The sequence below is a fragment of the Aedes aegypti genome, chromosome 3 (genome assembly GCF_002204515.2).
Source record: "Aedes aegypti strain LVP_AGWG chromosome 3, AaegL5.0 Primary Assembly, whole genome shotgun sequence".
NCBI lineage: Eukaryota > Metazoa > Arthropoda > Insecta > Diptera > Culicidae > Aedes > Aedes aegypti.
Genome location: NC_035109.1, coordinates 234,628,841 through 234,656,788, shown reverse-complemented (window position 1 = coordinate 234,656,788; position 27,948 = coordinate 234,628,841). Strand labels below are relative to the sequence as shown.

The 27,948-nt window shown below is 38.6% G+C and overlaps 1 protein-coding gene across 4 annotated transcripts in view; it reads left to right on the top strand.

The window, feature by feature from the left end:
* LOC5576237 (dystonin) overlaps positions 1–27,948 on the top strand; it is a 627,686-nt gene that overhangs the window by 10,927 nt on the left and 588,811 nt on the right. The window contains exon 1 of one of the 4 annotated variants that reach the window (XM_021853524.1): positions 18,964–19,471. The exons of the other annotated variants lie outside the window; for them this stretch is intronic. The gene's annotated coding sequence lies outside the window, so the exon portion shown is untranslated. Of the gene's footprint in view, positions 1–18,963; positions 19,472–27,948 lie in introns of those variants that run through there. 4 annotated transcript variants of the gene reach the window in all.

Genomic DNA, 27,948 nt, shown 5'->3' with positions numbered 1-27,948 from the left:
ATTGATTTTGTTATATGGCAATCAAAAGATCAAAAACTTCAGTGCGTATCGTACCTTCGTGCTGTGCCTACATGAAATCTCTCTGCTCGTGGAAGTTTTTGAAAGCTATCTAAAGCAATAAAACAGTACTTTTCAGTGCTACAAAAACAGTACTTTTAAGTGCTAAAATAAAGAACGGTACTCTTTAGTACTATTTTTTCTACTAATTATCTCTTTGCGATCGTTGTTTTGAATCGTGCCTTCGATTTTTCGGTGGGTCCGTTAATGAAAGCTAGCGGTGGTAATCCTTCTTGGACGCCGTCCTGGGAAAAAAGAAAGTCACTTATGCTTTCGTTTATTCACTAAACATAATTGCAACTACACAAAAGGAAAAGTGGCTCTCTGAATTCACAACTTCCTTCCAAAAAAGTGGGGTTAAGAAAATGACACAAAACGCGGCAAAAATTGAAGAAAGGACGTTTCTCCGGAATGCGAACTTTCTTCCGAGGGTGAAATAAATAATGTTGATAATTGTATCGAAATGAGCAATCAGTTCGATGCTTTAGACAACAAACACCAAATCGAAAGCACCAAAGCATCTAGGCCAGGCTCTTTGATTCATGTGAGCAAACACAGAGTGCCGCCATTTGTGATAAATTGTTCCGAATTTGGATGATTTAGGCAGGAGATCTTGAACTCCATTAGGGATAGGTCCGGGCTCTATAAAGAAAGCAAAGGAAAACAAACTCCATAAATGATTTACTTGGATTTTCCCCAGTCCAAGTAATCATTATGAAAAAGAGAACCTAATCTGGCATTGTTCGGAAAGGGCTTTCTTAACAATATTATTTAGTTCACTTTGACAAAAAAGATCTGAATAATATTAAAGCTTTAGAAAAAGCTAGACTTATGTTCGATGTCCGTATGACATGGGAACGTTTCCAGAAACCAGGAGGAAATTACCAGAACCCCACTCAGTGGCGTCGGTGCCAAAAGTGGGGTCATGGTACAAAAAATTGCCGCATGAATGCTAAATGCATGATTAGCGGAGGTTCTCCTCACGCCAAGGACGTCAGTTCAGTGAAGGAAGATACCGATATGTTCATATGCGCGAATTGCGGGGGAAATCACAAGTCACAATTTTGAGCTTGCCCTTCGCGTAGGCAAGTCGTCGAGGCTCGTGCCAGGCAGATGAACAATAATGTCCGTTACGATAACGGTCGTTTCCGGAATGTGCCTGGTAGAGTATCGAACAATACTCATTTTTCAGTTAACGATCGCTTGATTAGGAATCATACCCATCAGGAAGATCATAATCATGCTCATTCACAAAATAATTCAAATCCGTCGGGTAGCCGTTCGAATCTTTTAATTACGAATGTATCTACGCAAGGAAAATCCTTTGCCGATATCGTAGCAGGTAATATGAACTCCTCCCCTATTCGTACTATGAGTACCCATTCTACTTGTTTCAAATCAAATGGAAAAAAACCCTGCTGCCACAGGTAACTTCTACTCCACCTCTTCGTCTACCAAAAATTCTAACGGGAAGTCATCAGATAATGTACCCACTTCAAGTGATGTATCCTTCTGATTTTATTTTTCCAACTGAACAATTGGATCAAATGATTGATGCAAAGTTCAAAACCACCACTATGACTGAAGCAGTCTAAGTTGGTGTACAGTTTACTAATCAAATTGTTATTGGATTACGTTTTTCTGATGGATCCAATAAATAATAATTTAAATGCTTTAAATTGGAATGCTCGTTCTTTGAATGGTAAAGAGGACGAGCTGTTTAATTTTCTTACAGCTAATAACGTGCATATAGCAGTTATTACTGAAACCTATTTAAAACCTGAATCCAAACTTTAAAAAAATCCTATCAAACAAAAAAAAATATCGCAATGATCGACTTGATGGGGCATGTGGGGGAGTTGTAATCATCATTCATAGGCGTATAAACATCAACTGTTTTCGTCATTTGAAACTAAAGTTTTTGAAACTTTAGGTGTTTCAATTGAAACACAGCTTGGTAAATATACTTTCATAGCTGCCTATTTGCCTTTTCAATGCTCTGGACAGCAAGTTAAAGTGCTCCAAACTGACTTGCAAAAATTGACCCGCAATAGTTTTTTTTTTGTCATTGATGTCATTAATGCCAAACATCGGTCATGGAATAATTCACAAAGTAATTCCAACGGCAGAATTTTATTTGATGAGTGCTCTTCAGGATATTTCTCAATTCTACGATTGATTTGGTCTTAACCGACTCTAGTCATCTTTGTAGTGATGTACTCATGCTGATCTGGATTCTGATTATGCCCCTGTTACATTTCAAGTATCCCATGAAGTGATTCTCAATCCTACCAGCTCCACTTTCAATTGTTTTCGAGCCGACTAAAATATATATGAAACATATATTGATTCTAATCATGTTAACATTTCTTTACAAACAAAACATGATATTGACAATGCTCTTGAAACTTTAACACATTCCATTGTTGAAGCCAGGAGCATTGCAATTCTAAAATGTGAAGTAAAGTTTGAATCCGTGATTATAGACGATGATCTTAAGCTATTGATCCGTCTTAAAAACGTAAGGAGAATCCCGGCATGAAAATTATATGGCAGGATTTGCAGAAAAAAAAAATCAAAAAACGTTTTTCACTATTAAGGAACAAAAATTTTGAAAATAAAATTTCTTAATTGGACCCTGGCTCTAAGCCCATTTGGAAATTATCTAAAATTTTGAAAAAAAAACCTCAGATGCCAATACCGGCATTGAAAGAGGAAAACAAATTATTACCAACTAATTGCGAAAAAGCTCAAAAACTTCCTATGCAGTTTGAAAGCGCGCACAATTTTAATTTAGGACTTACTAGTCCAATTGAAAATCAAGGTACTCAGGACTTCGAAAATATTCTCAATCAAGAGAACGTTTTCGAAAATTCCTGGAAGACTAATTTGGAAGAAGTGAGAACTATTATTGAAAATTCAAAAATATGAAAGCTCCTGGCGATAATGGAATTTTCTACATCCTCATCAAGAAACTACCAGAAAGTAGCTTATCATTCTTAGTTGATATATTTAACAAATGTTTTCAATTAGCATATTTTCCTGACATATGGAAAGATGCCAAGGTTGTGCCAATTTCAAAACCGGACAAAAAATCCTGCAGAAGCTTCTAGCTATCGTCCAATTAGTTTGCTTTCCTCCATCAGTAAACTTTTTGAAAAGGTCATTTTGAACAGAATGATGGTCCACATCGAGGAAAATTCAATATTCGACAATGAACAGTTCGGATTTCGCCATGGACATTAGACCACTCATCAACTTTTACGTGTAACAAATTTGATTCGTTCCAACAAATCTGGAGGCTATTCTACTGGTCTTGCTCTTCTAGACATAGAAAAAGCATTCGACAGTGTTTGGCATGAAGGCTTGATTGTAAAATTAAAAACCATTAATTTTCCAACATACATTGTTAGAATTATCCAAAGCTATCTGTCAAATCGTACACTTAAGGTTAATTATCAGAACTCCAAATCTGAAAGACTCACTGTAAGAGCTGGTGTCCCTCAAGGCAGCATTTTTGGTCTATTATTATACAATATTTTCACATCTGACTTTCCTGAGTTAAGGATGCCAAAAATCTTTGTTTGCGGATGGCACAGGCCTCTCCGCCATGTCATGAAGTTATGTATCTAGGGATCATGCTAGATAAAAAAATAACTCTCAAAAATCACATTGAGGCCTTTCAAGCCAAATGTTACAAATATATAAAATATCTGTATCCACTAATAACCCGAAAATCAAAACTTTGTGTTAAGAACAAGCTTTTGATCTTCAAACAAAATTTCAGGCCAGCCGTGTTGTATGCTGTACCAATATAGACTAGCTGTTATAATACTAGAAAGGAAGCTCTGCAAAAAAATGAAATGAAAATGATTCTGAAGTTTCCTCCCTGTTATAGTACTAATAAGTTACATAGAATATCCAATGTTGAAACATTGGAACAAATGTCAAATAAAATAATTAATAATTTAAGACAAAAATCGTTGCAATCTTCTATTGCTACGATTAATGCGTTCTCTTATAGGCAGGTGATATCCATTCACATGTAATAATTCTGAACAGCTATGGAAAATTAAGTGTAATTAGGATGATAGTGTTTTCTAACACAGAACACCCAGATACAAGAAATGAATGTAATTTTTGGAATGATACTAATAAAGGTAAAAAATAGTAACTTTTGAAACCCGTACTATCAAAGATACCCCGTTTGACGGTACCCACAAACAACGACCGACGCAGTACGCGGTGGAACCGTGTTGAATCATGAATGAATTACCACCCGGCTTTGGAACCCATATACAAACACACCGTCGATTCAGATTCAGACCGGGTCCGTATAGTAAACTCGAAGCAGTGCTGGAAATTATAAGGGACCAGGGAGAATGAGAGTGCACAGTCATTTTTATCGTTGACCCGCGTTCGGTTTTAATCTATGTAGTAGCGGCTGTTCGCTGTCTACGACCATCAACAAATCCATCATTCTGTGATCCACTTCTAGCCTATGTGCGCCACAGCCACTTCGAATGTGTGGTAGTAAGTGAGCGATTCAGTAAACTGCTCTCTTTAAGGGTTTCTACGTCAATGTACACGTTGTTTCAACCTCTGGGCGCTGCAGTTGTAAGCGAAGCGCTTGCTCTTGTCGGTTGTGACGTGAACAGATCCGACGTTAGCTCCCCGAACAGTTAGCTAGCCTCTTGTATACCTACTTACGATGGCACCGATTAGACCGAACTCGGAAAACGATGGCCCGAGGTTCAAAGGGTGATGAAACTGAAGCTCTAAAAGATCTCGTGGCTCTTTTGCTTTTGGGATCCGTTCCCCTTCAAATTGTCCTCTTCTCGTCGTTGACTCCTGTTAAATCATATCTGTTGAGTACCGTTACAACCTGTATCATCAAGCATTATCAACTTAGTAGCCTAAGGAGCGAACCCCAGGAAACCTTATCTTTATCTTTTGTATAAATGTAGTTCCTAGCCTCAAATCAACCGCGAGTACTTCGGATCCCCTTATACTAACATAGCTTTAACTACCCTTTTCCACGAATTACCCTACTGCATATTTAATTATAAAAATTATAAAAAAATCCAAAATCTGTGAATCTCAAACCCACAAACAACATACAAAACTTTTCCGAAGTAACCTCCACTGGCTTGAGTATTTCCTTCCAGTAGGGAACCACAATGAATTAAACCAGGCCTGCCCAACGTACGGCCCGCGGGCCGCATCCGGCCCGCCGCTTCATTTTGTGCGGCCCGCGAAGAGCTTCAAAATTCTTCTTATATCTGGCCCTTTCACTGCTCTAGAAACTCTAGAACTAGACATTCTAACTTTAAAACTTAAGATTCTTGAATTTTGTTTTAAGATATTTTGTTTTGTTGATTCTCTACAAGTTTTTATCCATGCAAATTCGCTTTATTTCATAAAGAGTTGAGTTGTGTTTGATCCTTCGACCTTGACGCTTGCTTCTGCGGGAGCCGGCGAAGAGGGCAGGATCAAACATGTCGCGCGTCGGTCGAGTGAAAGTGAAAAAGTGGCGTGATCGTTTAGTTATGTTTGATCCTTTGACCTTGACGCTTGCTCCTACGGGGGCCGGCGATGAGGGCAGGATCAAACATGTCGCGCGTCGGTCGAGTGAAAGTGAAAAAGTGGCGTGATCGTTTAGTTGTGTTTGATCCTTCAACCTTGACGCTTGCTTCTGCGGGAGCCGGCGAAGAGGGCAGGATCAAACATGTCGCGCGTCGGTCGAGTGAAAGTGAAAAAGTGGCGTGATCGTTTAGTTATGTTTGATCCTTCGACCTTGACGCTTGCTCCTACGGGGGCCGGCGATGAGGGCAGGATCAAACATGTCGCGCGATCGGTCGGGTAAAGTGAAAAAGTGGCGCGTTCGATTAGTTCTTTTTGATCTTTCGAAGTTGACACTTGCTCCTGGGCAGTGCAGCAAGAAAGCCCGAGCAGTCGTCAGTTGTTTTCCCTCTCGGGTCGTGCGCCTATTTTCTCTGAGTGCTTTTATATAGCCGATCAAATGAGTGAAGCTGAAAGTGGATTGTTGCTGCTCAAGGATGACGGATCAATTGGTGAGCTCGTTTCATGCTACTATTTCAAATCTATAAAATATGTATGACTGCACCTTTAATCGTTACAACGGTGAGACGTAAATATGATTTTTCAACAAACTATGAAAGGTTCGTCACTGTGAGTGTCGACATAAACTCTGATTCATAAATTATTAATGTCTAATTTTTTCTTTTTCAAAACACCTTTTACCTTTATTTTTGTAATTAAAAAAAAACTTTGAATGGTTCGACACTACGAGTGTAGACTTGCGAAAGGTTCACTTTATTCAACAAACTTTGAAAGGTTCGTCACGTCAAGTGTCGGCATAATTTTTCTCTACATAGATATTGTTCATATCAAATGAAAAAATAATATTTACATATAAGCATGTTTATATCTCACCAATAATTATTTATCATGGTCTAATCGCTTATCAAAGTGAATCCTGTGACCCAACGATCCTCCCCATTAACAAACATCCCTCCCAGTAACCTTTGTGGAGATGCAGAGGCAAACACGGTCTCCAAATAGCAAAGGTTACACACTAACATTCCTTCCCCCAATCCCACCTGACTGCAAGGACGTGGCCGGCGCCGTTATTGACCATGTATAAATAGAGGCACTGAATTATGCACACTGAAGAAGATTATGGCCAATCCCAGCCGATCTTCTAGTTGATTCTTTGTGCATTTTCACTGACTCCGGTCAATCACGGAATAGCAACCATTGATATGTGTAGTCAGTCTAAGCTAAGCTAAGCTAAGCTAAGCAAATTCGCTTTATTTCATAAATGGTTGAAAATGTTCTATTTAAAAAAGTACCAAATTTGATATGAATTAAAAATGTTCGAAGAATCTCGCCAATAACATTGTTCACTATTATATGGACAAACCTGAATTCAAGTTCGAACAAATGTTGTCGACAAAAAGATTACGACCGAACGCTATCTTATTGAATTTCAACGTGGATTTTTGAAAACACTTGAGCATGAATTCTATACCTGAGAAAGATTATAACCAACATTAGACAGATCCAGAGGCAGGTTTGGCAGGATTTTCACAACTCGGACAACTTTGGCAGGATTTTCACAAAGAGTAATTTTATCACAGATTCCTTGTAGGAGTTCACAGAATGATGGCAAAATTACTATCATCGAATAATTGATATTAGTATGCAAAACTGTCTTAAGCTATTCTTAGTGATTTTCTTAAAGAAATCTGAGTAGGATACGATAGTAATAATAATAAATTTAGAGTGTTATTTGCGGAATATTTAAGACAATTTTTACAGAATCATACACTGGATTATCGTAAAATTCAGGGCTTCAATCTCATAATATAATCTGCAGTTTTATAAATAAAATCAGGGATTTCAAACACTACTAGATGAGATTCTGGCAGAATCTTACGAAAATTGCTAATAGAATTCAGAGAACGATTTTTATAAAATCCTGGACAACGATCTCACAGAACTGTGCGGAATTTTTAAAGCAGGATATCACAATTCTCACAAAAGTATCGAGATTATCACATAAGCAAATATCTTTTCAAATTTCTCTAAAGAAATATTTAAAAAATATGTTTCATCACACCAAAATTTTGAAAATCGCTTCATTAAAAAAAGTTTGGCCCGCCGAACAATATTGTTTCTGAGATTTGGCCCGCGAATCAAAAAGGTTGGGCAGGCCTGAATTAAACCGTGCACTGATGCTCTCCACAAATCCTCCTCCGGAACGTGAGTATGGAGTAGAATGCGTTCGCTACTCGTGCGATCAATTGCCGTTGTTTCCCTTCATTGTGTGTGAGCGCGTATTTTTGACTCGCTCTGATTTTGCCCTACGTCGACTGCTACTCAGCCAAAGAGCCCTACATCACCGAACAGCCCGAAGAGAGGCTTCCCTGCTCGGTTTCGGTGTTGGTTAAATGTATGTTATTATTGCTCTTATTTCCTTTTGTTTCGGTTTTCTGCACCGCATGATATAAATTTCATTCTCTGATATAAAGGTAGGAGCGCACTGGTTTCCAACGGTTTTGAAGGCGACAACCCACGCTTCGGCACGATATTGGAGGTGAAGTTTAGAAATGCTTGAACGTGAAGTTTAGCAATGCTTACGATTACGATAACTGACAATTAACTTCGTATTATTTTAACAATGTATGTCGGAAAATTATTTTTTTTTTAATTTTACAACCAAGCCTTCATGCCAGACACTGTTGAATGCTTTATCTATGTCTAGAAGAGCAAGACCAGTAGAAAAGCCTTCAAATTTGTTGGAACGATACACATAAAAGTTGTTAAATTTATCAACCAAAAATGATAAGCTAGGTACCCTCTGGTAGTTTCTTGATGAGGATGTAGAAAATTTCATCATCGTCAATAGCTTTCATGTTTTTGAATTTTTTGATAACAGTTCTCATTCTCACTACTTTCAGATCAGTCTCCCAGGAATTTTAGAAAACTTTCTCTTGATTGAAAATGCTTTTGAAATCCTGAGTAACCTTATTTTCAATTAGACTTATGAGTGCTAAATTAAAATTGGGCGCGCTTTCAAACTGCATAGCAAGTTTTCGAGCTTTTTCGCAATTTTGTAGTAATAAGTTCTTTTCCTTTTTTAATGCCGGAATTGGCTTCTGAGCTTTTTTCAAAATTTTAAGTAGTTTCTAAAAGGGCTTAGAGCCAGGGTGCAACAGAGAATTTTATTATCGAAATGTTGTGTCCTAATTGATTGAAACATTTTTTAATTTCTTTTTGCAGATCCTGCTATATAATTTTAAAAGCAGGTTCGCGAGTGCGCTGAAATTGCCTTCTATTCTATTTTAAAGACGCATCGAATGTTTAAAATCATCGTCTATAATCACGGATTTGAATTTCATTTCACATTTTTGGTATTGCAAGGCCCCTTTATTTAACAATGGAATTAGTTAAAGCTACGAGAGCAGTGTCAATATCAAGTCTTGTTGGCAAAGAAATGTTAACATCAAGATTACCATCGATAATCTCAAGATTTAAAAATATTTTATAACCCGATCTCCCATATCCTCCTTACCATCATTACAATACAAATACAATGTAGGTTTATATGGAAATTACTATGGAGAAATTTTGAAAAATGTTCCAAACACGTTAGTACTGAAATGTAAGTACAAACTGATCAGCCCATAGTGAAAACTCAGTCTACAAACCATAATAAATTTGCCGAAGAGAGCAATTCAGGAGAAGTAATTCATTTATTTATTTATTTATCCAGGAGAAGGGAAAAACCTGTTTAAGTAGATCTTTCATTTTAGCTCTCTCCCAAATGGGCGTAAAACCTTCTCATCTTTTCACATCAACAGAATAATACAATCCAAATGATGAATTAAAACTAACATAAATCCTAAAACTAACATAAAGGTTGAACTTATGGTTTATTTAACATATAGGTTGGTAGACTAAGGAACTGATACGAACGTAGAGTAGGTACGACGTAGAATATCAAAGTTCAATGAATTCAAGACACAAGGACAATCAATACGAGACATCAGCAATAAAACATGTTTTGGAGATGTTACGTCTATTTTCCAATAAAGGAAGATCGATCAATGAACACCGATTTCCGTATCTAGGAAGATTAGATGGGTCATTCCAGGGTGAATGACGGAATGAAAAACGAATGAATTTGTGTTGAATCCTTTCAATCAATCAATTGGACGCTGTTGTTATAATAAGGACCCCATACTCTTTATTTCATTTATTTTGTTAACATCTAAACAGATAACACTGAATAAACAATTTCACGCCACAATACTCGGTTCGTGGGCGCATTACTCCATCCTCGGTTCTGCCCCACGCTCGCCAAATCGATACGCACTTGTTCCGCCCACCTAGCTCGCTGCGCTCCACGTCTTCTTGCACCAACCGGTTCCAAGGCGAACACCATCTTTACAGGGTTGCTGTCCGGCCTTCTTGCAACATGCCCTGCCCATCGTATCCTTCCAGCTTTGGCCACCTTCTGGATACTGGGTTCGCCCTAGAGTTGGGCGAGCTCGTGGTTCATCCTTCACCGCTATACACCGTTTTCCTGCACACCGCCAAAGATCGTTCTAAGCACCCGACGTTCGAATACTCCAAGTGCTTGCAAGTCCTCCTCGAGCATTGTCCATGTTTCATGCCCGTAGAGAACTACCGGCCTTATAAGCGTTTTTTACATTATACATTTGGTGCGGGTGTGTATCTTTTTTGACCGCAGCTTTTTGTGGAGGCCATAGTAGGCCCGACTTCCACTGATGATGGGCCTCCGTATTTGACGGCTAACGTTATTGTCAGCCGTCAGCAAGGATCCAAGGCACGGTGCTCCCCTGACCGTTATTATCAGCGAAAAAAATCTCCATCAAATCTGTGCTCATCAGTCGTTTTCTACAGCTAAGTTGCATGTCTGAGAAAAATTTAAAAAAATAATCGTGGGGCCCGATTTGAAGTTACGCCCTTTTGATTGTAAAAGTCTACTAATTCTTAGAAAATTTGAGATATTTGAACGGATTTTCGTTGGTCCTGATTATCAGAAGATATAACCTTTAAAATTTAATACAAAGTTGGTTTGTTTAGTTATATGTTGGTGGAGTTTTGAATAAGAAAATAGACGAAATTTGGAGTTACGCCCTTTTTGAGGTGTACGTGTAACCACTGAAAACACTAATTTTAAATGGAATAATTATGCATTCTAATATCGTTGAATATGTTTAAACTTTTTCAATGACACATTGCACTTACATGCCACAAAAGTCTTTCAACTATTTTTTTAAAGGCTCAAATGCTTTAAGTCATTACGGAGCTAATTTCATCATGTAACCAAATTCTTGTAGCACAATATCTGGCTAGGTTGGTTAACCCATGTACTCACGATTCAGATTATTTTACATACTAATTTTAAATATCTGTTGTATAACAGAGTGAAGTATACGTCGAGGAGTGGGGGTGGAACATTCCACAAAAAGACGTTTCGCATAAGGACGTTTCGCATACGGACGTTTGGCATAATGGACATTTGGCATAATCATAATAATATGCCTTCTTTAAAATGCTACCTGTTCTTGTATGAAACTGCTTTATGCGAAACGTCCATTATGCCAAACGTCCGTATGCGAAACGTCCTTATGCGAAACGTCTTTATGCGAAATGGGTCACCCCCGTCGAGGAGTACTTTACGAGTTGAATTTTTGGTTATGAGTAGCAGTGTATGGAATAATATAAAATTAATGACGTAGAAAGCAGAAATACTAAATGGAAAAAAAAATAATGCAAAGTTTAAGACATCCGTATAATTTTGTTTGATGGAATTGCATTTTACAGAGCTTAATTTTAAATGTTTGCCCTTGTCGGTTTTTTAAAAACTTTGTGTTGTTTCCAAAGTGTTTTATTTCGTTTGTGAATGTTGTGTCTTTACATCACAAACACAGTAAGAAATTGAAAAAAAAATACATATAAATCTTCAGTTTGTGTAGTATTCAAACAATATTATGCTAGTGGACAAGCAGGTAATCAACATGGCCATAGAACAATTTACGATTTTCCGGTAACCAAAACTGGAATTTACGTAGAAAACGTGAACAACTCTGTTTTTATCATATTTAATATATCTTTTTAAAACTATACCCCTTATTTTTGAATTCCATTACCTCGAATAGCTGAAAACCATCACCGCGAGTTCCAGTGCGTAGAATGGCATTACTTCGAATTCCTTTATCACGGGACAATCTCATTCAGGGTAATAATAAACTCGGGACAATAGCATTCAGAGTGATGAAACTCTGGTTAATGAAATTCGGGATTAACGTTTAGAATATTCTGGATAAAGTTTTGATACTTAACCCTCTAATACCCAACCCCGCCTTTAGACGGGGTACACTTTGGAATTTTGTGTATTTTATCGTAGCTCTGAAATCAAAATGATTTTATTTTTGGCTTAAACCTTGACTCATAACACGCATATATGAAAAGTTTTTTATGACTTTTGAAACTTTTTTGTATTTTTGAAAATCATTTGAAAACTTGTACTCTTATATAATCTACAAATGCCTGGGTTTAAGTTAACGTGCAATATAAAAAATCGTACCTTTTATATTTTTCTACGATCAACCTATCGCAGAAGAATAGTTTGGTGGTATTAAAATAATTTCAAACCTTTTTTCCGTTTTTCCGTTAATTACACGGAAAACTAAACTAATTCAAGAAAAAAAAAATTTAATATTTTTAAGTCCCGTGAAAACTTGAATTTTTATTATTGCTAAAAATCAGTAACTAGAAGAGGCTTCAAGAAAAAATGAGAAAGAGTAGGGATGTTCGAAAATAAAAATTATAAAAATCAAAAACCAAAATTCATAGATTTGCGAATAAAAATAAATCATTGCCCAAAACGTGTTTAGAACGATTTTATATAACTAAAAATGATATTTAGATCGAAAATAAAAATTTGGGTATTAGAGGGTTAAGGAAGACATCTAACATTAAGCTCTGCAAGTGTTATGAATTTAAAATCAACGAAACCATATGCATATTTCTTACTTCTCATAAGTGTATTTCATTTTTCTCTTCACGACTTAGCTTTAGAATGAGTTAATTGATTTATACAATTCTTTCACTATTATATTTATCCAGGGCTCTTATGTGTCTGTGTAATTGAAAATACCGGGAAATCCAAAAACAAAACTTGTAGATTTGTGCAAAATCTAAATGTAGTAATGTATGCAAAAGTATTGACAGTGGTCTAGAGTCCTATAGCTTGGCCAATAGTCCATTACCACATTAAAGTATAGTTCTAGGGCAGTACAAAGTTAGCCGGAACAGCTGAAATCGGAACTAGTTGGGATATAACAATATTTTTTGAATAATAATAATGTCACAAAAAATGGCTCCGTAATGACTTACAGCGCTTGAGCCTTTGAAAAATTATATAATTGTGAAAGACTTTGGCGACATGTAAGTGCAATGTGTCATTGAAATTATTCGAACATGCTTATCGGTATTAGAATGCCTAATTAATCTATTTGATATTAGTGTTTTCAATGGTTACACCTCAAAAAGGGCGTAACTCTAAATTTCGTTTATTTTCTCATTCAAAACTCCACCAAGAGTTTACAAATAATTAAACAAACCAACTTTTAACTAACTTTTGATAAAATATGTCTTCTAATAACCACAGCCAACGAAAATCCGTTTAAATATCTCAGATTTCCTTTGCATTAGTAGTTTTTTACAAACAAAAGGGCGTAACTTCAAAACGGGCCCTACGATTTTTTTATATTTTGCCCAGCTTGGCTATAGAAAACGACTGGTGGACACAGACTTGATAGATGTTTTTTTCTGATAATTACAGTCAGGGCACCGTGAAGGTAGACGAGCTCGTCGACCATCTCGAACGCACCCCCGTCTATTGTAACACTGCTACCTAGGCAAGCCTTGTCGTGCTCGGCCCCACCAGCTAGCATGTGCTTTGTCTTGGTCGCATTCACCACCAGTCTAGCTTTCGATGCCTCGCGTTTCAGATGGATGTACGTACAGGTCTGCCACCTTTTCAAATGTTCAGCCAACAATGTCCATATCATCCGCGAAGCAAAAAAATGTCCATCACCTTGTCGTAGTCCCCGGCGGGATCCAAACGAACTGGAGTGTTCACCTGAAACCTTCACGCAATTGCACACCTTCCATCGTCGCTTTTATCAGTGAGCGTCCCGGGAAAGCTGTTCTCATCCATGATTTTCCATAGCTCTACGCGGTCGATCTTGAAATCAATGAAAAGGTGATGCGTTGGGACCTGTATTCACGACATTTTTAGAGGATTTGCCGTACAGTAAAGATCTGGTCCGTTGTAGATCGGCCGTCATCGAAGCCGGCTTGATATCTTCCCACGAAATCGACAGACGACGGAAGATGATCTGGGATAATACTTTGTAGGCCGCATTTAGAACTGTGTTCGCTCGAAAGATCTCACAATCTAACTTGTCGCCTTTCTTGTAGATGGGGAATATTACCACTTTTTTCCACTCCTCCGGTAGCTGTTCTGTTTCCCAGATTGTGCCTATCAGCCGGTGCAGACAAATGGACATCCTCTCCGGGCCCGTCTTTATGAGGTCAGCTCCGATACCATCCTTACCTGCAGTTTTATTGTTCTTTCATTCAGGTGTTCGTCGAAGTGCTGTTTCCACCTTTTGATCACCTCACGCTCGTCCATCAAAATGCTCCCATCCTTATCCCTGCACCGGCACGTAGCCGTTGCGGGATGCGTTGAGCTTCTGATAGAACTTACGTGTTTCTTGAGACCGGCACAGCTGTTCCATCTCCTCGCACTCCGTCTCCTCTAGGCGTCGTTTGTTTTATTCCGAAAGAGGCGTGTCTGCTGTTGTCGTTTCCGTCCATAACGCTCCACATTTTGCAGGGTCCCTTGTTGCAGCATGGCCGTCCGCGCTGCATTCTTCTCCTCTAGAATCTGCCTACATTCCTCGTCGAACCAATCGTTCCGTCGACTCCGTCACACGTACCCGACGTTGCTCTCAGCTGCATTGGCTGCTTTCACTGTTCTCCAGCAGTCCTCAAGAGAGGACTGGATGAAGATCCAGCTCACCCTCTTCTGGTAATGTAGCCTCGAGGTGTGTGTGTATGCTGTGCGACATCCGGGCGTCGGTACCGTACGTTGTTAACGACGTAGAGTTTTGGGCGCAGTTTAGCCATCACCAGATAGTAGTCAGAGTCGATGATAGCGCCAAGATAGGTCCTGACGTCGATAATATCGGAGAAGTCCCGTACATCAATCAGAACGTAGTAGATTTGTGATTCTGTCTACTGTGGTGATCTCCAGGTGTATCGGCATGGAAGGCTATGCTGGAACCCGAGGAGAAAAGAATAACTCACCATCATTAATTCATATTTTTATATATACCATATTTTGGTATCATACCACAATTAGGTATTGTTCAGTTATCAATACCTCATTTTGGTATTATAATGGTATTTAATTTGAAAAATATGTTTAAAACAATTAAAAATATTTCATTTTGGTATTCAGTAGCTATTGCGTAGAGATGGTCGGGTTTCACATTTTCCAAACCCGAACCCGACCCGTACCCGACTTATTTTATTCCTTCAAACCCGTACCCGACCCGAACCCGAGACAAAAATTGAAAAGCAAACCCGGATCCGACCCGAACCTGAAAATTTTTCGTTGTTCAAACCCGAACCCGACCCGAAACCCGAAAAAGTTTTCTAAGAAAAACCCGAATATAATCCGGGTTCGAAAAGATGATAAATTCATCGTTTCTGATGCATTGGGAAGCTTTCAGGTTGTTACTTTGTGAACAATTCTCACCAAACCCGACCCAAACCCGACTTTTTTCAAGCCCGAATCAGACCCGTACCCGATAATTTTCTAGCCTTCAAACCCGACCCGAACCCGTCGGTTTCGGGGGTCGGGTTTCGGGTTTGAAAACCCGAGACCCGACCATCTCTACTATTGAGGACTGCTGGAGGTATTGAACTACTATTGAAAATTTCACTTTTATATGAAAATCCATCATGTATCATTTAGGTATTACAATGCCTGATCTAATTATCAGCTTGGTATTTATAGAATATGCAGAAGGTATTATTTGAGGTATTTTACCTCTCATTAATACCTCATTCAGGTTGTAAGTATTGGAAATTATCTGGTATGGAATACCTCCCTCAATTTGGTATTGAGTAGTTATTTTCTTCTGCTCGGAAAGTAGGTGCTACAAATGGATATATTCTTGGAGGCGGCGAAATCAATTAGTCGTAAGCCGTTTTTGTTCGTCACCCGGTTGGTGCTGAACTTTAGAATAGTCGAAAATAATTGAATGTGGACCTAAAAGCAATCCAACAAGTGGACTGGAGCGAGAATCTAAAAGTTGTCCCACACTAATGCTCCATCCAGTCGATCATTACGACAAACAAAAAAGTTTGGATCTTTTTTGGGTTTTTTTTTATTTATTTATTTATTTGTTTCATTAATTCAACGGACTTATTTAGTCTAATTGAATTTGCTTATTCTAGGCTTACAAACAATTACTTTCGATTGGGACTGAACAACGTAATAAACACATATTTTCATTAACAAATATCTTTCTACAAAACAATCTGATCAAACGGCAAAACAATAGTAAAACATCTAACAAAAAACTTCAACTGAAATGATTTTGACAATGAACAATTACATAACATCAGGTTTCCAAGTACATAGCTTTTTCGTGAATTCTCGAAATTCGATGTTTTTTGGCTAATAGTGAGGTCATTGCGGTCGATTTCCATTTTTTGTCTAGAACAACTTTAAAAGAAATATAGTCCAATTCGTTGCAAGCAGCCCAGCGTGGAACAAGTTTTCGAACGTTTTTGCATTTATCATTGCAAGCACCCAAACATCGAGACACCATTAGTTGAACATCTTTTTCAGATTTGGATAAAGGTTTCAAATGAGTTCCAGTAATAACTGTTATATGTATGTTATTAGCTGTTAGAAAATTAAACAGCTCGTCCTCTTTACTATTCAAAGAACAAGCTTTCCAATTGGGTCCTAAAATTTTTAATGAAATCTTGTTTTTATTTAATAACACGAAAAAGCATGTTACTGTAACTACTTTAGCAATTTTTCCCGCTCAAATAGTGGCTATATCATGCTTAAACTTTAATTTAAAAATTTGGTCCATAAATGAACCTTGACACTTTTGATCATGTTTGACATTCGCTTAGTCGACAAAAACACCACAGGGGTTTTAGTTCGACCACTGGGGTTGTTCCTATCTGACATTTCGTAAGGGACACGGAAAACAAAATACACCCAAAATTTGAGTTTAAGCCAAAGGATGTGACAAAATCTAAAAAAATGTTTTTTGGGCTTAAACCAACGGAAAACATTAAAAAATTGAGTAAACATGTGTTTTTGGCCTAAACTTAAGCGTTTGGCACTAAAATTGGGACAGGGCTTTAGGACCCTATTCAAAATGTAAAAAAAGAAAATATTTGGATCCATTAGAAAAAAGTAATCCAATACAAATTTTATTAGTACCAACTGGGACTGCTTCAACCATAGTGGTGGTTTTGAACATTGCATCAATCATTCGATTCAATTGTTCAGCTAAAATCATTCATTCCGAAGACAAAAAACATTACCGTTCATCTGCCTAGTACGAGCCTCGAGGAGTTGCTTACGCGAAGGGCAATCCCAAAAGTCAGACTTATGTTTGCCCCGCAATTTGTGCATACAAACTTTTTGGTATTTTTCTTCACCGGACATACGCCCTTAGCGTGAGAAGAATCTCCGCAAATCATGCGTTTAGCATCCATGCGGCAATATTTGGTAACATGACACCACGGAAATCGAACATAAGTCTTGCTTTTTTCTAAAGCTTAAATATTATTTAGATCACTTATGTTAAAGTGCACTGAATAATATTCCTTGAGAAAGCCCTTACCGAAGAATGTCAGATTGGGTCCTCTTTTTCATAATGATTACTTGGACTGTAGAATTTGAATTGGATTCAATTAAATCATTTATTACATATTTTATCTATTCGAGTGACTTATTGTCACTTGAGAGACCTTTCAAGACGACTTTGAACAAACGTTGAGTTTTCTCGTCATAAGTAAAACATTTGTGCTTCAAGATGTTTGAAAAGAAGTTCGCAATCTTTAAGAGTTCTGGCAAAACGCGACAGTCTCTTTTCTTTGCGATTTGGAAGGAAACCTTGATTCTCCTAATAGAGTTCAAGATCTCCTGCCTAAATCCCCCAAATTCGGAACAACTGACCACGATAGGCGGCACTCTTTGTTTCCTCACTTGAATGAAAGAGTCTGGACTAGAGTCTGCTTCGATTTGGTGTTCGGAAAATTTGTCTGGAGCATCGGATTGTTTGCTCATTTTGATGCAATTATCAACAATAATTATTTCACCCTTGGAAGAAAGCGCGCATTCCGGAAAAAGTCATTTCTTCCATTCTTGCCACGTTTAGAGACAATTTTAAATTTACCTTTTTTGGAAGGAAGTTGTGAATTCAGAGATTCACCCTTCCTTTTGTTTTTAGTTGCAACCTTCTTCTTTCTGGTATTACGTCCCAACTGGGACACAGCCTGCTTCTCAGATTAGTGTTCTTATGAGCACTTCCACAGTTATTAACTGAGAGCTTTCTTTACCGATTGACCATTTTTGCATGTGTATATCGTGTGGCAGGTACGAAGATACTCTATGCCCTGGGAATCGAGAAAATTTCCTTTACGAAAAGATCCTCGACCAGCGGGATTCGAACCCACGACCCTCAGAATGGTCATGCTGAATAGCTGCGTGTTTACCGTTACGGCTATCTGGGCCCCGTTTAGTAAATAAACAAAAGAAGAAATGACCTTCTAAGAGATTTTTTTTTCATCAAGTACTACCACCGATACCTTTCGCTAACGGGTCTAACGGAAAATTGAAGGCACGAGTCCAAACAAGGATCCAAAAGGGATCAATAGGTAGCAAAATGTAGCGTTGAGAAGTACTGTTTTATTCCTTTAGATAGTTTCAAAAACTTCTGTGAGAAAATAGAATTTTTGAACGCACAGCACGGGGGTACGATGCGCAATAGGTTGGGAACCGCTGATTGTGCCAGAACATCGCTATCAACCGAGAGCGAAGAAGATCGCGAACAGCGCCGCATTACAACCCAGCAGCAACTGCGAGCGGCGGTGTGATTATTCCGATTTACCGATTTTGCTGTCTGTGCGGTGAATGAGAGAAGAGGTGAAAACCCGACTCTCTCTCTGGCCGGTGTGTTTCTGTTGACTCAACGTCTACGTTCACCGGGTTCTAATGCTCCCGGGGGTTTCAGTTGGTCCGCGAGAGTTTACCAGAGTGAACTGTAGTTTTCCCGAGAAGTACCCGTCCGTAGTCGTCTACGTCGTCTTCTACATTCGGAACAAGCAGTGAGATTGTGTTTGACGTTTACCATCCTGCTGTACAGTCAATGTACTGTTAGGTTCCCCCTCGTCGTCGTCGTCGTCTACGTTCCGCGATATCTAGGGTTTTCTTTTTTTGGTTCAGTGCAAAGTTCCCTGTGATGCCCTTCGTTCCTTTAATGTGCAGCACAGTTCAGTTCAGCGGATCAGAGTGGTGCTCTAGGAGGAATAATTAAGAATAGTTGTAAAGAAATTCGTGCTAATAGCAGCCTGAAAGAAGACGATGGTACTAGTGGCCTAACTGAACCCGTTACAATTCGTTGTCCAATAGTGAACTTCAAGTTTCTCCGTGTTCTGACAAACATCGCAAAAGGATTGAACCATCCTGTCTGGTCCTGGTGTGCAGTGTCTGGGTGCTTTGTGTTTTCTACGAAGCGAAAACAAGGTGGGTTTAAGTTTGTGTTCAGCAATACTATAATTATTAGCTTCTTAACGTACGGCACCGGAAGTGGAAGTGTGGAAATGAATCATGAAGAAGGTGGAAGCAAAGGTGTAGCAAATCGAAGTTAAGGTCAGGAAACAATATGGAAAACGTAATAATGGAAAACAGTCTGACGGTGCGCCGGAATAAGTATAGTGAACGTTCAAGTGCAAATGTCGTCCTCGTCGTTTGTGGTGTGACGTCGTATCGTGAGCGCGCACGAGTGAGAAGGGAAAAGCTGTGAAAAATCGATAATATACCGAACATGACGATGACAAACCGTTCTGTGTCATGCCTTTGGGTTGTTGTGCAATGTGGAAAGGGGCACTCACTAAACGATATGTCGCGAATTGACACTTCATTGACGAGGCTGATAAAAATAAACTACACTTTGCTTTTTAGATTGTATCTGCTTGGTGAAACATACTGATGGAGTGAATAGTTTTCTAGAAGAGTGGACCATTCGTGTTTGCAATTTTTTGAGTCCTTATTGTGTGAGGTTTTGAAATAAGCATAGTCGTAAATCAAGAAATGGATCGTCTCAGTATTTTTAGTTTTACATAATGTCCGATGTCTCACAATAATAAATGTCATTAGGATACTGGATGTGACATATTAGTATACTGCCCATGTTTGCATGCTCAACGTATCCATTAGAGTAAGATGGGCAAATTGTTCGACCATAGTGAAATGGTCAATATTTTTAGATAAATAACAGTTGAATAGTAATGAATACCACACAATGGCTCTTTCACATATTGGCTTAAATGTCGCTGAATACATTTGTGTCGACATATTTATCCATTTTCGATTATAACAGTTTCAAATTGATTGTCTAAAACGAACTTTTGCTCCACCGATGCGACAAGATTTCGAATCAAGTGAGAGGTGTTCACTGACTGAAACACAAAATATCGATTTTTTTGTGCCTACTCGCTGTATAATGTTTGCCTTAAAAAAAAAACACTTTATTTGGGTTAAAAATTTGTAAATTGTAATACATTAAAAAAAAACTTTATTTTTGCAAATATAAGGTAAGAAGTGAGATTTTAATTAATCTTTTTTACACGATCAGGTTGGTTTGGTTTGACTTTATTAACGAGATTTTTAGCCCTGGGCTAGTTCATCTCGGGACCAACGGTTTTCCTTCCCTTCCGAAGGAAGTCGTCACTATAACTTTTTACGTCATAAGTGACTATGTCGGGGGATGGGATTCGATCCCAGGTCCTCGGCGTGAGAGGCGAGTGTTCTAACCACTACACCAGGTCCGTCCCCACACACGATCAGGCATATTTAGCTAAATTTGAAAGTGTTACAAGTTTTTTTTTTCGTGAGAAAATATAGGGCTCGAAGTTTTGCCCTTTCTTGAATAGCATTCGAACCACCATAACATTTGAATTTTTTTTTTGATTTGAGCTATAAATCTTAAAAATAAACTTTTTTCCCACTTAGAAAATGCGCGTTTGTATTCCCGCATGCATTATTGCATCTGTTATCAATTTCAATCAAATAATCTGTGCATTTTCCAAAGATTGAAATTTGACTAGAGGAAATTTGCTGTTTCATACCATTCTTTAGTCAACTAAAACGCATACCGTGATATGAGGTGTTGAGAACACGTGGGGTTCTAAGGGATTGAATTTCTTTTACAAGTTCCACAAGTCACAGAAACGTCAAAAGTTGATAAATCAATCATCTGAAATGCTTATGGATTTTGAGCTGCATTATGTGATAGGGGTTGTCTTTTAATATACAGTACCGTGAGTTCGGGTGAAATTGATCACCGTATCATACGATTTTATTTCTTCCTAATGGAGCACAAATATCAGAGATTGAAAGTTGTTTGTCGTAATTATTGTCGAATTGTATGTTGTGAAGTTTTTTGCGTTATAGAATGTTTATTACAATAAAAATAATGTTAAATTTCAAAAAACATGTACGGTGCAGTATGGACAAACATCCATTAACTTGTAGCTCTGAACAAGAATTTGAACATGGTATACAACTAAAAGTTTGTGAGGATACTTAAGATATATTCCCAAACCAGATTTCATCACCAAAACTCGTACCAATTTGCTCATATGGTTGAAATAATTGAATTTCTGTTACATTTAAGAGTTTTCCGCGTAATTCATGAAATTATTTATATATTGCTGTTTGCGTTTGAAATGCAAATATCAAATGCGAGAACACCAAACGCGGTAAGATTTTTCACAAGAAATGCGATGTCAAAGATATATTTTTTCTTGCTAGGGCGGCGGTGATTGATATAATCGTTGCTAGGTGCCCTTTGATTGTTTTGTGTTACCGCATTTTCAATTTCAATTTCAAAACATTTTTGTTATTATTTTCAAAACATTTTTGTTATTATTAATTTATGGGCTTAATACATTTATCTTCAAAACTATGAAACAGTATCTAGACAAATACGTGAGTAAGTTGGACGATAAGTATATTAAATTGAGATCGTAACACAGGCAAAAACTTTCGAAAATGTTATTTAGGTTCGATTTTTATTAATTTTTATGAAAAAAGTCTCTTTCTGAAAATAAGTTGGGTGTTCAGGTATTATCTATTCTACTTTTTCTAAGTTACTAAACTCATTCAATTGATGCCGTATTATTTTTCAATATACTTTTGGCTTGTTCCATGCAGTAAAACTGCAATGTAAAAGTTAAGCAGTATCTTTTGTAAGTCACCGAATATCACCAAAAATGATTTTCTCAAAATTAGGTAAAACTTGTAAGCAAATCTAAATAAAAACGAATTAATGTGAATATGGTTTTTATACTATTTTAAAAATTCATTCAAACACATTGATGAAATGTTTGGTGATAGGAATGATTATCTTGCTTGGAAATGGTTTTGGATCCTTTTAATTTTCATTATTAATAATAAAATTATATCATTTTTCTTTTTGACAAACTTTTAAGGCTTCGTAGAAATGCGTTTAGTGTTGTCGAGCATTAGGCGTATTGTGCTATAGAGTAAACCTTAGATTTCCGCTCCATACAGGAGCAATTTTCGTTAGGATTTTTGTGAACCATGCCACTGGGTGTTGCATACAAATACGGCAAATTGACAATTTCTCCTAAATTGAAATTATCCTTACATTTGATAGATTATTCACAAAGTTGCTCTGCACAGCTTCTAGGATTCGTAAACTTCAAATATATAAGTTATGATCGTGTTGCGTATAAGTTGCGAAGCCCAAATTCATTTACGAAGCACAAATTCCTTAACACCTCATTTTGCAATTCCGTCAAAAATCACACTTTTTCATGATTATCTTAGAAAGCTGTCATTGGATCGGCTATTAATATTCACGCAGAGAGAATGGTAGGGTTGTCTTCTGTTAAATTTTATACATACTAGAAGTTTCTCGAAATTTGAGTTGAACTTTTTTTTTCATCCCTTAACATCCCATTTTAAGGTACATCATTTTATCCGACCAAACAGTCAGTTTAATGGACGGTTATAGAGTAGGTAAACCAATTATGGAAGCAAGATGTCAACAGTATGAATAAAATTCAGATTTAGGCTGCGTTTTTAAAACGTAAGCAAGACTTGTTGATGCTGATTACAAGGCTCCAAGCCTTGCAAAACAAACGAAATAAACAGTTTGAATATTTAAAACTGCCCATATTCAAATAATAATCCCATGTTATATAGAATTTCCTATACATGGGACTGTTATGCGAATATGGGCAGTAAAGCTTCCAAATTTGTTTTTCAAAATCGTTGTCTTTGTACCGTTTGGGGAAAAATAACAAACAATCGAACATACAAATGTCAAATAAAATAATTAATAATTTCAGGCAAAAATCGTTGCAATCTTATATTGCCACGATTAATGCGTTATATGTTTAGGTTAAGTATAATCAAAGCGTTTTTTTTTTCTCCAATAAGCAGGTGAAATCAACACACCTGTAAAAAATCTTAACTGCTACGGCAAATGAAATGTAAATGTTAATAAAATCTTAAATTTGTTTTACCAAATTAGGATGATAGTGTTGTCTAATAACACAGAACACCTAGATATAAGAAATGAATGTAATGTTTGGAATGAAACTAATAAAGAAATAAAAAAACAATCGAACATTTTATTTTGCTAATATAACCTTCTCTACCATGAAGTAAGTAGCAGCTTGCGAACATTTTTATAACATATTTTGTTATACGTTCTTACCAGTTCACAATAGTAACATAATTTAACATAATTTTCAACTTAAAATGGTAAATGCCCAGCTAAATTTGTTCATTTGCTCGTACTAGCCAATATACAGTATTGGTTATAACATGTGTAACTTCTTCGATTTTCCATACAGAATAGTCAACTTTTGAGGATTAGATCTGAGTTTTTTATGGACTGATTTGACTGACATTTTCACAGTTCTTCAGATATAATAGATGTGGAACCGGATCCTATTCTTGGCACTTTTGATTCACTTCGGCAGTGTTTTTTTTTAAGTTTCAGAACTCAGACTTGGCCACAATATGCGACGTACTGAAGAGCTTCTTATCGCAAAGTTTTAGAAAAATCGGTCAAGGAAAACCCCTCATGCCATAGTAAATCATGGAAGTGCCCAAGTGGTTCTGTCCCCTATGTCAGAATATGTATGGATTCATTTTTGGAGATATCTCGGTAATATTTTCTGTAGAAACACCAGGTTCTAATTTCAATCGAACCCGGTAAAATTATTTGTGAAGATTGTTAGAATTTCTATAATACTGCCCTGAAGGAATTTCTTGGAACCCTTGGAGACATGTTCATCTCTAGAGGTTTTCTTCGGAAATCTCAGGCAAAACTTTCTGTAGAAATGTTCAGAGGAATATGTAAAAGAACCTTGAAGTATTTTCTTGTGGAAGAGAGAAGTTTTAGAAAAATGAATGATTTTGCTATAAAAAAATACTGTCGATTTTATCATCAATTGAACCTGGAACCGGTTCCAATTAACTGCGAAAGGGCTCTGCTGAACTGTTTTGATTTTGATGCTAACAAACCTTGTTGTTTACCAATTTCATGAAAGAGTGAAAGAGAGGGAATGGTTTTCGTACGAAGCCCTATTATTATTTATTTAGTTGGTGTTACATCAATTCGTTTGATAAAACCTCGTTAACGATGTTACGCCAATTTACTCATGGCTGTGTCCCTCCCACTTCAATTTTGGCCCACGCTCTCCAGATCTTGTTGCATCTAATCAAGCCACCTTGCTCGCTGTGCTCCCCGCCTTCTTGTACCAATCGGATTCGACGCGAACACCATCTTTGCAGGATTGATGTCCGGTAGTTTTGCAACATGCCCTGTCCAGCGAACCCTTCCGGCTGTACTCATCCATGATTTTCCATAGCTCTTCGCGGTCGATGCTATCATAAGCTGCTTTAAAATCATTGAACAGGTGATGCGATGGGACTTGGTATTCACGGCATTTCTGGAGGATTTGCCGTACAGTAAAGATTTGGTCCGTCGTCGAGTGGCCGTTGATGAAACCAGCTTGATAACTTCCCACAAACTCATTTGCTATTGGTGATAGACGACGGAAGATAATCTGGGATAGCACTTTGTAGGCGGCATTCAGGATAGTGATCGCACGATAGTTTGCACATTCCAGTTTGTCGCCCTTTTTGTAGATAGGGCATATGACCCTTAGCTTCCACACCTCCGGCAACTGTCGCGTTTCCCAGATTCTGACAATCAGCCGGTGCAGACAGGCCGGCAGCCTCTCCGGGCCCATTTTGATGAGTTCAGCTCCAATACCATCCTTAACAGCTGCCTTGTTGTTCTTGAGCTGATTGATGGCATCCTTAACTACCCTCATTGTGGGAACAGGTTGGTTTCCTTCATCCGCCGTGCTGACGTAGTCACTTCCTCCGCTGTCGTGACCCTCTGCGCCTGTGTTCACCGTGCCATTTAGGTGTTCATCGTAGTGCTGCTTCCACCTTTCGATCATCTCACGTCCGTCCGTTAAGATGCTTCCATCCTTATCCCTACACATTTCGGCTCGCGGCACGAAGCTTTTTCGGGATGCGTCAAGCTTCTCGTAGAACTTTCGCGTTTCTTGTGAACGATCCAGCTGCTCCATATCTTCCAAGCGGCGCTGTCTGTCCCGGAATAGGCGGGTTTGCTGCTTTAGTTTCCTTTTATATCGCTCCACGTTTTGTCGCGTTCCTTGCTGCAACATTGCAGCCCGCGCTGCATCCTTCTCCTACGAAACCCGCCTGCATTCTTCGTCGAACCAAACGTTACATCTCCTCCTTTCCACGTACCCAACGACTCTCTCGGCTGCGTTGGTGATGGCTGCTTTTATGGTACTCCAGCAGTCCTCAAGAGGGGCTTCGTCAAGCTTGCCCTCTTCCGGCAACGCTACCTCGAGATGCTGCGCGTATTCGGCGGCGACGTTCGGTAGAGCCAGTCGCGCTAGGTTATACCGAGGTGGGCGTCGATATTGTACATTGTTGATTACGAATAGTTTTGGACGCAGTTTCACTATCACTAGATAGTGATCAGAGTCAATGTTAGCGCTACGATAGGTTCTGACGCCGGTTATATCGGAGAATCCATTGATCAAAACGTGGTCGATTTGTGATTCCGTCTGCTGTGGTGATCTCCAGGTGTACCGATACGGGAGGCTGGGCTAGAAGTAGGTGCGCGTAGCTGCGAATGGCCATGTTCTTGGAAGCGACAAAATCTATCAGTCGTAGGCCGTTCTCTTTCGTCAGCCGGTGGGCACTGAACTTCCCAATCGTCGGTCTGAACTCTTCCTCCTGGTTAACCTGAGCGTTCAAATCTCCTATGATGATCTTGATGTCGTGGCTTGGGCAGCGGTCGTACTCGCGTTCGAGCTGCGCGTGAAATGCGTCCTTGTCATCATCAGTGCTTCCGGAAAGAGGGCTATGCACGTTTATGATGCTAAAGTTGAAGAACCGACCTTTGAGCTTCAACGGACAGTATTCGTTTGCAGGGCCTGACACCAACCTCTTAGATTTCCGGAGGACCATTCCCCCTAAATGTTTGGAGGGCCATAGTGCGCAGTTTAGCTTAGAGTCCTTCTCTGGCACTAGGACGATGATCAGCCGCCCCTGACATGAGGAATAGACACTGTTGTGAGTCGCTCCTAACATAGAGTACAGACGCTCCAAGTTTGCAGAAGCAAGCCCCCCCCCCCCCTCTTCCCTGTCAGCATACGACCAAAGTTCCTACCGGCGTTGGTTACCCGATCTTCCCCAAAGTTACTCGTACCGCGGCCAGTACCACGAGGAGGTAGGGATAGGAGTTGCTGGGCAAGAGCTTAGCTTAGCTTAGCTTAGCTTAGACTGACTACACATATCAATGGTTGCTATTCCGTGATTGACCGAGGTCAGTGAAAATGCACAAAGAATCAACTAGAAGATCGGCTGGGATTGGCCAAAATCTTCTTCAGTGTGCATAATTCAGTGCCTCTATTTATACATGGTCAATAACGGCGCCGGCCACGTCCTTGCAGTCAGGTGGGATTGGGGGAAGGAATGTTAGTGTGTAACCTTTGCTATTTGGAGACCGTGTTTGCCTCTGCATCTCCACAAAGGTTACTGGGAGGGATGTTTGTTAATGGGGAGGATCGTTGGGTCACAGGATTCACTTTGATAAGTGATTAGACCATGATAAATAATTATTTGTGAGCTATAAATATGCTTATATGTAAATATAAAATTTTCTATTTGGTGTGAACAATATCTATGTAGAGAAAAATTATGCCGACACTTGAGGTGACGAACTTATCAAAGTTTGTTGAATAAAGTGAACCTTTCGCAAGTCTACACTCGTAGTGTCGAACCATTCAAAGTTTTTTTTTAATTACAAAAATAAAAGTAAAAGGAAAAAGGTGTTTTGAGTAAAAAAAATTTGACGTAAATAATTTATGAATCAGAGTTTATGTCGACACTCACAGTGACGAACATTTCATAGTTTGTTTAAAAATTATTAAAGGTGCAATCATACATATTTTATAGATTAGATATAGTAGCATGAAACGAGCTCACCAATTGATCCGTCATCCTTGAGCAGCAACAATCCACTTTCAGCTTCACTCGTTTGCTCGGCTATATGAAAACACACAGAGAAAATAGGCGCGCGTCCCGAGAGGGAAAACAACTGACGACTGCTCGGGCTTTCTTGACGCACTGCCAAGGAGCAAGCGTCAACGTCGAAAGATCAAAAAGAACTTATCGAACGCGGCACTTTTTCACTTTACTCGACCGATGCGCGACATGTTTGATCCTGCCCTCATCGCCGGCCCCCGCAGGAGCAAGCATCAAGGTCGAAGGATCAAACACAACTAAGCGATCACGCCACTTTTTCACTTTCACTCGACCGACGCGCGACATGTTTGATCCTGTCCTCATCGCCGGCCCCCGCAGGAGCAAGCATCAAGGTCGAAGGATCAAACACAACTAAGCGATCA